Source organism: Manis javanica, chromosome 13 (assembly GCF_040802235.1).
Source record: "Manis javanica isolate MJ-LG chromosome 13, MJ_LKY, whole genome shotgun sequence".
Lineage (NCBI taxonomy): Eukaryota > Metazoa > Chordata > Mammalia > Pholidota > Manidae > Manis > Manis javanica.
In genome coordinates this window covers 53,498,212-53,511,033 of record NC_133168.1, presented here as the reverse complement: position 1 = coordinate 53,511,033, position 12,822 = coordinate 53,498,212, and the positions used below count along the sequence as shown (strand labels likewise).

At 35.8% G+C, this 12,822-nt stretch overlaps 1 protein-coding gene across 3 annotated transcripts in view; it reads left to right on the top strand.

Annotated features, from left to right (window-relative positions):
• Window positions 1-12,822, top strand: part of SGK1 (serum/glucocorticoid regulated kinase 1) — a 106,781-nt gene that overhangs the window by 60,101 nt on the left and 33,858 nt on the right. The window lies entirely within an intron of this gene.

Sequence of the window (12,822 nt, the reverse complement as noted above, 5' to 3'; positions counted from 1 at the left end):
AAGAGCTTTTATTTTAATGTGTTCCAGATTGGAGATCCAACTTATTAAGGCTGGTCTGCCTCATTTCCCAGTTGTACTAATTAAAAATACTAATTATTTCCATGCTAGTATCTCAGGAACATCTTTTGATGCATGGAAGTTTTAAGGGAATTTAAAAAAAAACTAACTGGCTTTGGGAATATTTTGAGAGAGTTAATATTCTTTAGTACCACTTTTTAAAAAAGTTTTCATGTCTTTCATTTGGCTTTGGCCCCTCCTTCCTTTGTTTTGGGTCTGTTCTGGATTTCTGCCATGTGGGAAGTAGTTGCCAGAATTCCCTTTCTTTATATAGAAATTAGAAGTTCTTTATATAGAAGTAATTAAGCTGAAAGGAAACTTACCTCACTCTTAATGCTAATTGGCTTCTCAAAAGTGGTTTTCATATGTAATTCTTATCACTTATGAAGGACTTAAAACAGATTTCCAAGATCCTTCCTACATCTAAAGTCAATGATTCCCTAAGACCTTATGGCCACTTTTCTAATTCATAAATCAAATGATTTCTTACTCTCATGAGAAATAATCCAGGTGTGTTTAGACAGGAAGTCAGTTATTTACTTTTCTATGCGGGAGAATAGAAGAAAGATTATCTTTCCAGCTGGAAAACAATCCTTTCCCAGAGATACAGATAATCTCTTTAAGGGTTTTCTAGACTCCAGAACTATACTCCAAATCAGAATTATTAAATCATATAAATTGAAGAGCTGTCAGACTGGGGAACAAGGTTTCTATTCACACTTTTACAAGTGTGCAAAATTTTGCAAGTTATGTGAATTATTTATATGTTATTCTCAATGGCAACTTTATTCTAATTTAGAATCTCTGGGATTGTGAACACATACTTATTTACTCTCTTCAGTATATCTTTTGAGAGAAGAGAATTTTTTGGTGGCAAGCTATTTCAGTGGAGTCAGACTGTGCATAAGGCAGGGGGAAAAAAGCTAATAGAAAACAAAATAGTAGAAAAACACCTTCCTAAAAATAGTATATATAAAGGAGATTGCATTTACTTTGTGTTACCAGAGGGAAGAAGGGCCGATTGCTTTTTGTAGCTGCACAATGAGGTTCTTTCTGTTGGATGGGACACTTGGTCCAGATTTTCTTTGCACAGATGATTGTCGCCGAAAGGCTGCAAAGCTCCTGGGATCATTAGGATTCCAGATGTGCTTGCTCTGTCAATCTAGAGTAACGTGGCAGCAGCTGTCTTCCTGACGAGTATGTATCCATGACATACCAAGAAGCCAATGACAATGAATTCTACAAGTGGAATGTTTTCACTCAACAATGAGTTCATTTATAAATACTGCAGCAGCAGTGCTGGGGGTGCTGGCTCTGGGCGCTTTGCTGTTCAGCTATAATGAAGGTGGGATGGGTAGAGAAAGTGAAAATAGAAGCAATGGCTTTTACCTGAATCCCATGAGAACTTGAGTGTTAATAGCCTCCTGATTTTTGACAGGGGAGAACTGGAACTCATCGAGTACCAAGCCATTCCATTCTGCATTGAGCAGAATGATCTCAAAGTCCATTAACATTCAATACTGAGAATAAGGCTCTTTCAGATATCTGGGTTGCTGGCAAGGAGCCCCAAAATAGCCATCTCTGAATGATTTTTTTAAAATCACTTTTCTAGGGCTATTTTTGGAAATAAAAAACTCTACAGATGAAACATAGAAGCGATTATAGGAAGAGAAACTACCCAATAGTATGTAAAATATGTTGGAACTGAGTCATGTAAATTTTTTAAACATCTTCACTCTAAAATTCTAGTTCCTGGAATCCCTCCTTCATAACTGACTCACAGTCTATTTTGGGACAAACCTACCAATACTACAGTCCTTTCACTAGAGATTAAAATTCATACAGAAAAGTCAGAGACCAATGGAATAATCAGATAATTCCAACTAAGGAGCCTCACACACATGTGGCCCTGTGCAAACGCGTACAGCCTGAGCATACGGCCTCCGTCGAGGCTGACCTAAGCTCTCCATGTTTTGAAGTGATGATTCCTAAGGTTATGTTTAGAAAAATAAGTTAATTAGAAATACCTACTTTAGAGTTTAGGTGAAACATTTGATCTTGTTCTTTTTTTAAAATATCTATTTTTTCCACTTCCTTCCAAAACTTCCCTAAACATTTTTATAATGAATTTTATTATTTTTAAGTAATTCCATTATTGTCTTTTTTCTCAAAAGGGTTTGGAGCCACATTTTTCATCTTGATCTTAGTTGCTTTCTCCTCTTTGTGTTTAATGTGTTCAGGTAAGTTGGTTTCAAAATTTACATTAACTCCCTGACTTTAAGAAGATTCTCTCCAGGGACCTGAATCTTAGGCCTAGAACAGTTGTGAGCACATCCGTCACCTTTGGGCAGAGCCACGCAAAGAAGATACCATGCCAGATTGCACAACCTCAACCTGCATCTATCTCCTTTTGACATTTAAATACTCTTACTCTGTCTAAGCAAAGCCTTCATCCTTCAAACCCAACCTGCTTTCCCTTGCTTTATACTCAGTGCACTTAGCCAGCCACCTCCTTATAAAAAGCTCTATAAGCTCAAAGAATGTATCCAGCTGCCATCTGGCCTTCTCTTCAAGAAAATGAATAATGGTCCCATTTACCTCTCCTCATTGGTCTTATTTTCCAACACTTGAATCACTTTGCCGTCTTTGTGGTTATCTTCTAAATAATTCCCATTCTCCAAACAGTCTTTAAACATGGACTTCAGAAGCTCACCTTTCAGGACAATACAAAGTTGAGATTATCTAACAGCTTCTTCACATCATATTCTCATTCTACATTTATTTGTATATTGGTCTTTTTATGTGTAATATTAATCAAAGCATTTTTTGGTTTGTTTAGATTTGGATTTGCTTTTAATGCAACTGATGGGTTTCAAATAGGATAGCAATACAGAGTAAACATTTTAATGCCAACACTGATACATAGGTAGATTTGCTAAGAAGCATTTATAAAAATTATAACTACAGATAAAATAGTTTTATTGTATTTCTCTTTAATATTTTTTCTAATGTTTTCCCTCTATCTAATCTTGGATGAATTTTCCAGCTCTATGTTTTTCCAGCAAGTTTCTGGCCAAAAAAAAAAAAAAATTAATACTAATACAATAACTATGCCAATTTAGTTTGGCATCAGTGTGATTATGAACAAATTTAGAGCTTTTAGGAATGTTTTAGGCTATTTCTGCTGGAATTATATTTGAATCCCAGGTTTATTGTTTTCCTTTTTCTGGAAAGCAGGTGGAAAATAATTACAACATAGGCAAGTGAGCAGCAATTTGTAGTTAATTAATTTGATTAATCCTTTGAAGTTTCAGGCCTTCAGAAGTGATAACCTTGCCTGGCCTATTTGGTATTTGTCTTTGGGAAGTTCAACAAAGTGCTGGCCTGGCATGTGAATTTTCCTTTGCCTTGGGAAAGAACCAGGTCCATGGGGAAACTAGACATCAGAAATAATGATTGAGGCCCACAGGACTGAAAATAAAATCTTCATGGGGGAAGCTTGACACTTCCTGTCCCCCTTTTCCCAATGACACAAAATGAATATCATAGATTGGTACTAAAAAAGCCTTATCTATGCACAAGTCCAGAAAAACTTGAGAACACCAAACTTGAATTGAAAACTGGAGGTGAGGTGGGGCACACATGCATTCAAGTTCATGAGTCATTCTATGCTAAAAAAAAAAGTCAGAGATTGTAGCCTCAAAATTTATATCATTTTTTCTTATTTTTTATAGTAATACTTTATATCAGGGCCTTTTCCAATCATTGGAACATTCATCCCTCTACTCCATCTCCTAGATATGGACAAAACTATTCTGTTTGCACTAAAATAAATAGGCAGATAGACAAATGATATATTTATTGATACAGATGTTAGATAATTTTTGAGTTATGAAGATAATGCAAAAATATTATTAAAAATTGAAGAAGTAGGAAAGAAAAGCACCTATAATCCCACTATAGTAAAACAATAAACACTGCTTCATGCTTAACTTGTCTTCTATACACATTAAAATACAACTTTATATTGTGATTCCTTTCATTTAATATAATATGAATAATATTTCTTCTTATATTAAGAACTCTAAAGAGGCACCAAGAACATACTGGCTATGTTATGCAATCATTTCCCCTTTAAGCCTTAGGTTACTTCCAGTGTTTTGTAATTATTAATAATGTTAAGATGTTTTGTACATATAGATTTATGAATCATTTATTTAGGGTAAATAACCTAAAATCAGATAAGTGGGATTAAAGTACTGAGTATCTTAAAGCCCTGAAAATACATTACAATAGCTTTTAGTAAATGTTTTAAAAATCAAATTCCAATGAGCAATCTACATGATTACCAGTTTTACTAACACCATGCCAACATTGAATATTGCCATTTGAAAAATCAGTGTTGTGTATTATTCTGAATATCAGTTTCTTTTCAAACATGAATATTCTAACCAAATAACATCATTGCTTATCTTATTGCAAGGGGAAGAGTCAAATACATATTGTTTAAAATAGATGGGCAAAGGATTTGGGCCTTAAGTTTTCAATAAGTAGCTTAGATGACTTGAGGAGTACAGTGATAAACCATTGCTTAAATTCTAATCTGCCTTAATCATCTTTGAGGCAGATTTTCCATAACATCAAGGGCTACAGTCTAACTCATTTTGAGGAGAGCTGCATAAACAGCTGTGTTCTGAGCTGTTGGCCTCCAGCCTTTCTCAGCAGCTGTATTGCAAGGTCAAGCAAGTCCTGTTAATTATCACATTATACTCTTACGCCTTTAACTAAATACCTTTTTGCATACAAACTATTTAATGGCTTTAATTGGGAAACAAGGTGTTAAAAAAGGAAGTGGTGAGTTCAGGAAAGAAATTACAAAGATTCTAAATAAGCTTTTCCTTTTATTTATACCTGATTTCCTTATTCCTCTCTCTGGGGCCTCATTCTTGCTAGTCTCTACAAAGAACAAAACCCAAAGATGTATGTGCGAATGCACACACACACACAGAAGAAATCACTGCAGGTGTATGTTGTGTGGACATGCTTGGACAATTTCAGAAAAACCCAACAGAAACTGGTGGTAGTGGTTACAGGATGTGGGTCTGGTGACAGGTCTTCCTCAGGTACGTCATCAGATAATCAGGAATTGCCTTTTCCCTAAAAAATCAACTTAGTTTTAAAAAAATAGATTACTTTCCTGAATGTTCAGAAAAGATCACCTTCCATTTTCTTTAAGATACATGACCACTATAAATGGAATTGACACTTTTGTATGGTTATAGAGTAAATGTAGCAGGATAGAGTGACAGGTTTACTACAGGTTTACTCTCGGTAAATTTAAATACTCAGTGGAAGGAGTAAGGGAGGTTTGTGGACCAAGTCAAGATAACTAACAAGCACAGTACACATGAGACAAAGCCTTGCATTAAATCTATTTTTAGTATCTTTCTTCTGCAGCCCAGTGATTTGAAGCAACTAGCCGTAGCAGGTACAATACTGAATTTTCGTGCTCTTTATAAACAGCATTTGGACTTCCCCATGGGAGACCTTGGGATACATTGAAAAGAAGGTGACGTAAGCAACCACCTGTAGCTCTTTACCCAGGACACTCTTCTGCTTTTGAGCAGAACTGAGTAATAGTAAGATATATATAAAAGTAAAACCATGGTTTATCTTTCATTCTTTTAAAAAGTATCATTTGTTGGCCTACTATGGCCCATGCTAGGATGCACCACGCTAAACCACCAGAAATTGACTAGTGAATAACTCAGGACACAGTCCCTTCTTAAACAGTGTTTACAGTCTAGGAATATCTAACTTATAAATAATAAGCAATAAAAAGGCTTTGTTTTACATATTTTTGGTTTTTTTCTGCTGCGCTCTGGCCTTTTTCATTTGCATTTCCTGGAAATGGGGATTTGTCCCTAATTACTTTTTAACCATTGCTTTGTGAAAAGGTATGCTATTTTCTCATCTTTTTTTTCCCCCTCAAAAACAAACTAATAATTAAAATAGCAATATAGTTTACACCCTCTGGGAAGAAAATAAACACAGATGGTATCAAGAATGAATTCCATTCTTTCCTCTCCTTTGAACAGGTTAATAAGGCATAAATTAGCCCTAAATTAAAAGGAATAAATTTCAAATAAAATTTTCAAGTAAGATTTTATCAATATACTCATTTCTTATAGTTATAAACTAAGTCATTTGACCTCAAGGATGTATATATTTGAAGGCATTGTGGTGTAATGATTAAAAGCCTGAACTTGCTAGCTTCTTTTACCTTTTCCAAGTTAACTCAGTTTCCTCATCTGTAAAATGGACACAATGGTAATAGTAGCTTCCTTATAGGGAAGCTGTGGGCATAAAGTGAGTGAGTTAGCATGAAGCACATAGAACAGGCATGCTTTTCTTCCTTGGCATTAGGCATTGTCTTTTGTCCTAGAAGGCTGCAGCTTGTTTACCATCTCACAAGGTTCTCCAGCAACACCTGGTGCTTTCCTGGCCTGGCTGAGTGATGAGCAACTTGCATCAGCCCTTTGGTAGCTCCCAGACAGGTTTAAAGAGACAGCCACTCCAGGGCCAGCAACTGGGAATGGGCATGTCATTGGGGCTGGCTTTTTGAGAGACTGCCATTGGGCAGGAGAGGGAGGGAGGGGGTAAGGACAATAAAAACACAATAAAGCTTTCCTACCATTTTTAGGTTGCCACTCCCCTTTTCTCCATTCAGCCTTCATTTGGTTGCTGTAAACTTTTGACTCTTCCAGAATTGTGACAGATTCGGTTAAATCTTCTGACAGTTTCTGCTTACTCTTTTGATGTCTCTGTCCAGGGACAAGAGCCTTGAGGTGCCCACTCTGCCATTTGGTTGATGTTACCTCCCTGGAAAAGATTTTAAAGGCTAACTTGTTCACGCTTCCCCTCCCTCTATGGCAAAAGAGAAACAAGAGTGCCCAGAGGTTGCTCTGAGGATTAACCGAGTAATGAGATATTAAATGTGCTTGGCCCATTGTAAACACTCCATAAAAATATTAGTAATTATTATGCTGAAATATAGTGTGACTTGAAATGCTTGAAAGTCTAGGTCTAGGAAAAACTTCAATACCAAATTGTAGTGGTGCTCACTTATGTTTTTAAGACAGCTAAATGTAGCATCAGTGACCCCTCAGCAGCAGTCTCTTTCATTTAAATATCTGGGATGTCTCTTTAATCCTTGACTAAAGACAGGATCCACAATTATATTTCATAAATATTATAAGAGTGCTATAAGGAATGATAAGATGCAAACTCACTACATGTAAGGATTTCCTAGGGACCGCTGGAAAATAAATCGAAAAGAAGAACAGGTAGAAAGAAAAGGTGAAAGTAAAGCTGAATATGGAAAATACCTGCAAAGTGTATCAACTAATGCATGGTTGTCTTGGAACTCTCACAGATTCACATTGTTATTTTGCTTACTTCCCAGAAGTTACTTCCCTCAGGTAAAATGGCTGGGGTCAGAACCTGCACCTCTTAAAGTTGAAATTCAGTGCTTAGTAAAACTATCCATCTCTCCATATGTTATATAGATGTTTTTCATTCCCTGGACATTCTCCCACTTATTTCTCCATGGGCCTAATGACCTACCCACTAAATACCAAAGAGATGTTGGATGAAGAATCATTGTCAAAATGTATGATTTACTTGGCTAACTTCTAACCCAGTTTCGCAATGAAAACCTTCCATCTCTGCCATTCAAAACTTTGTAAAAGACGTATTTGTGATGTTTTTGCTTATGTGAAAAATGCATTTCATAGTTGTCAGGTATTGCTTTTAACATGTTTTAATATCAGATACAGGAAAGGTCAAATGAAATCTAAAAAAAAATAATTATTGGCTGGATCCACTGAGTGAGTCTTCCAGCACATCTGGGAACCTCTGTAAAAAGTTAACTCAACATTCTGGACTCCTGGGATGGCCAGATTATTAACTGGTTTTGCAGAAGCACTCTGTGCAAGCCAAAGCATATAAGAAATGTTTTTAGACCTGTAGACCATTAAATACTGTACAGTTAGCCTACTGCATGAGAAAAACAGCAGGTATTTAAATGGAGATGTCTACTTCCATTCACAGAGGAAAAAAGAAACCATGCATTCATTGGCAATTGCATTAGACAGTTTAGGCTCCATGGCTAAAATTTTATTGGAAGATTGAATATCAGTCTTTTTAATAAAGTGCAATTAAACATGAAGAATTATAGCATAGAGCAAATTATTATCGCAAATGCCTGCCATAGCTTCTGTATAGGGAAGTAGTAGGAACACTTCTCCTAGAACTTCACATAAAATCCAGATCCAGATTCCTATTGGTTTCCCCCTCTTATCAAATGTCTTTCTGGAGGTAAGCTCAAGGAGAAAAATATTTTAAAATATATTGTCACTTTCAATGAGATATTCAAAACATTCTCTTTCTTCCATAAAGCCTAAGGGTGGATGCTTGTTTGCTGTTTAACTTAGACCTGGGAATCATTCTTTATATTAGCCTTACATGGTACAATGGCCTTGAAACAGACATTCTTAGTTTCTTCCCTGTACCCAGTGGGTAAATACCACTTAATCCCTGTTGCTTCTGTTGGTAGAAGTTGGTTTAAACATGTTAGAGATTCCTGGAGAGTTAAAAAATTCACTGACACCCCAGTCCCCTCTCACCTTACGTGGGATCCCAGCACTGATATTCATTTAGGTTTCTCATTGTAATGTGTAGCTGTGATTGAGAACAGGAAAAAAGTGACTTAAATGGAGGAAAGAAAGACCTAGTCATGGCCTAGGCACAGACTATTCATCGAAAAATCCAAATAATTTATTGACTTGAGCCTGAATCTATGCAAACAGGATTATTTTGCTGAGGATTGCTTTTCCCAGCCACATGCTGTGTTGTAGTCACAGATAATAGTCTGAAAGATGAACACAGCCAGTCATTAATAATGTTTTCCAATAATTTTCTGCATCATTATGCAAAGAAAAAAAATGATTTGAATGGCAATGTCAGGCTAGGCTGAAGAGTAGTTTCTTTCACTCTTTATTATTTATGGAAGTATTGCTTACAGTTGACTCTTGAACAACATGCATTTGAACTGCACAGATCCACTTATATGTGAATTATTTTCAATAAGTATACTGGAAAAAATTTTGGAGATCTGTAACAATTTGAAATTTTCTTTTCTCTAGCTTTCTTTATGTTAAGAATACAATATATAATGTATATAACATGCAAAATATGTGTTAATCAACTGTTTATATTATTGGACACGCTTCCAGTCAACAGTGGGCTATTAGTGGTTGAGTTTTGGGGGAGTCAAAAGTTATATATAGATTTTTGACTGCACAGGGGGTCAGTACCCCTAGCTTCTGCATTGTTCAAGGGTCACCTGCACTCTGAGTTAACCTCACTCTAAATTGCTTCCATACCCCAATACCAGGAATTCTGGAGGATTAAAGCACCAGAAGACAAAGACACATGTTAAACTACAACATTTTGGCACAATGGCTACCTCCTGTAATTCTAATATCTTAGATTATAATATCTAATATCTTTAATTCTAATATCAATTCTAAATTGAGTGAGATTATAGTCTTCACTTTTAAAAGTTTAGGGATTAAAAATTCAGTCATTCAAGCATTTTATTAAAAATAATAATGATAGTAATAATAATAATAATAAGGGAGAAATGTGGGATTCACATATAAATCAAGTATAAAAATCAAACAAATATTCACATTTGACCTGATTGTTTATACTTCATAATGCGTGATCAAAACCGAAAGTTTCTGTGATGACTGCCCTTGCACTGTTCACCATGTAAGAACTTATTTACTATATAAGAATTTGTTCACCATGTAAGAACTTGTTTGTTATGCTTCACAAGATTGGAGACTGACGAGAATTAGGCTTGGGGTGGATTAATGATTGTACATTGAGCATTGAGTCCCCTATACAGAATTTTATTGTTGTTAACAACCATTTGATCAATAAATATGAGAGATGCCCTCTCAAAAAAAAAAATCCATTAGAAAATGGAGCTTTTTGGATTTTTACAAAAACCCAAAAGAAAGGAATAGACATATTACTGTGAAGGATATATGAATGGCAAATAAGCATATAAAATGATGCTCCAAATACCCTAGCCATTAGGGAAATGGAGATTAAGACCACCATAAACTGTCACTACACGCTGATTAGAACAGCCAAAATAAAAAGTAATGACAATACCAAGTGCAGGTGTAGATTTGGAGAACTTGGATCTGTCACAATTGTGGGAATGTAAAAAACAGTATAACCATTTTGGAAAATACTTGAAATTTTTAAAGAAACTGAATATGCACTCACCATATGACCTTTTGCAAATATTTTCTCCCAGTTTGTAGGTTGTGCTCATATGTACATCCCACATAGGAATGTTTATAGCAGCTTTATTTGTAATAACCCCAAACTGGAAACAACCAAAAAGTCCCTCAGTAGGTAAATGGTTAAATTATGGCATATCCTTACCATGGACTGCTCTGTTCAGCAATAAAAAGGAATAAATGATACACAAAACAAGGGATGGATCTTAATTAAGGGTACTGTGTTAAGTAAAAATGATAACTTAAATTGGTTATATATGGTATGATACCATTTGTATAATATTCTCAAAATGATAATTATAAAAATGTATGACAGATTAGTGGTTGTCTAGGATTAGTAATATAGCAGGAGAAAAGGGGATGTGCCTATAATGGATGGCAGGAGGGAATTCTTAATGATGAAAGTTTTCTGTATTTTGATTATAGCAGTGGTTACATGAATCCACACATGTGACAATAAAATGATCTAGAACTACAAAAAAAAAATTCAGTCATTCAGCGAGTGTTTATTGAATGCCCCACTGTGTGAAAAGCATTCCTTTAGGACTCATGAAATTTACAAGAGACCATTAGAAAAATGAATAAGACAATTACATGTGAGGAAGTGTTAAGTGCCATTGTGATATATAGGTAAGGCAGGAAGAGAGAAAGAAATCCTATTTTAAACAGGGTGTCTGGAGAAGCTTCCCTGAGAAGATGACATTTGAGCAGGTACCTGTAGGAGATGAGAGTTATGTAGGTATCTGGGCAAAGAAAGGTCTAGTCTGTAGTCTGAGGGCTCAACAAGCACAATGCCTGGAAAGAAGTCTTTTTACTTTTGCTAATACTACTTGCATATAGATGGATCAATTAACAGAGCCAAGTTTCTCTATCAAAAGATCCTATCTCTTCCAGCCTCCATTCTAAGTCATATTCCTGTTACCTGTTGGATTATATGATTCTAGATAATAATAAACCCTACCAATTATTGAACCTAGATAGAGCTAGCCCTACCCACAACCTTAACCCTAATTCTAACTTTGCCAGTTTTTTTCTGATAAGGAGACTAAGGCTTGAGAGCTTATGTTAATTGCCTAGGGTCACATACATAGCCAAGTGTGGAGCTGTCATATTATAGTCCAGGTCTGTTTGACTCCAAAGCACATGCTCTAAACACGTACATTTAATTATTTCTTTCAATTTTGATCTTAAATAAATGCAGTTTTCTTTTAATCACAGTGCATGTATTATAAACAACATAAATAACATGACTATCTGTGTGACCTTCAGTAAGTCACTTTACCTCTGTTTTCCCATTCTTTATAAGGGGGCTGAGTTAAGTCAGATGTTAAATCCATTCTACCTGCAAAATACTATTATTCTGTCATCCATTAACTTTGGCCACTTTAACATCTCTTGAGTCCTACCAAATCAATGATCTAGTCAATAGGCATGTCCTTTTCTAAGCCAGGCAAAATCTACAAACTCCATGTCCCCAAATAATTCTTACTGAAGAGTTGGTTAATTGGTAGAGAACATATAAAAGTTCAATTTGGATTCCAGTCAAACCACATCCGTGTGTCTATTTTGCTTTATGTTTTAATGTTTAAAAACAGATGTATGGTTGTTGATGCTGGTGATATTACTGAAAAAATATGTGAGAGGATGGACTCCTTTTAAGTATCTAAAATGACCACCTATTGTCTCACTCCCTACTCATGTCACCCTACTTATGGCTCCATAGAGCTCATGTTGATTGCCAGCATTAGAAAATAAGTCCTTGAGGGCAGGGACACATCCCTCCTTCTTGTCTATGCCATGGGTCCCAGCACTGTACCTAGGCTATCCACAAATATTTACTGCACGAAATGTATCACTGAATTAATTTCACACTTGAAGACAAATCAAGCTTATAAAAAACCATTCTCCATTCTCAAATGATTTCTTGAAATGTAACAGTCAAAACTCATACACTGGCCCTCGGGCAGTTACTGACTTAAGATAGCTAGCCTCTGGTCTTCTTTCTCCTCCATCCATAAAGCAAAGAGGGAGATGAGAAAAGATCTCTTCCAGTTCCCCCAAATCTCCGATCCTCTGTATTTTACTACTGGTGGAGAATAAAGAAAACATCTGACTTAAATTAATATATTTAATTTCACCTGGATCTCTTGGTTTTACCCAGAGGTTGAAATGGGAATGCTTGCTGGGCTGAGCAGGAAACATAAATAAGCAAGTGGGCTGGGGTGGAAAATTGCCTTAAGCAGTTCACAGTCACAAGGGCCACACTGAAAAATGTCAAAAGCCAATAAGAATGTAAATGAAATAAAGCCATAAAAGGAAGACATTCGTCTAGTTACTTGGAATCACGGTCTCTTCAGGGGCCAAGAATAGTCCCTATGCTTCA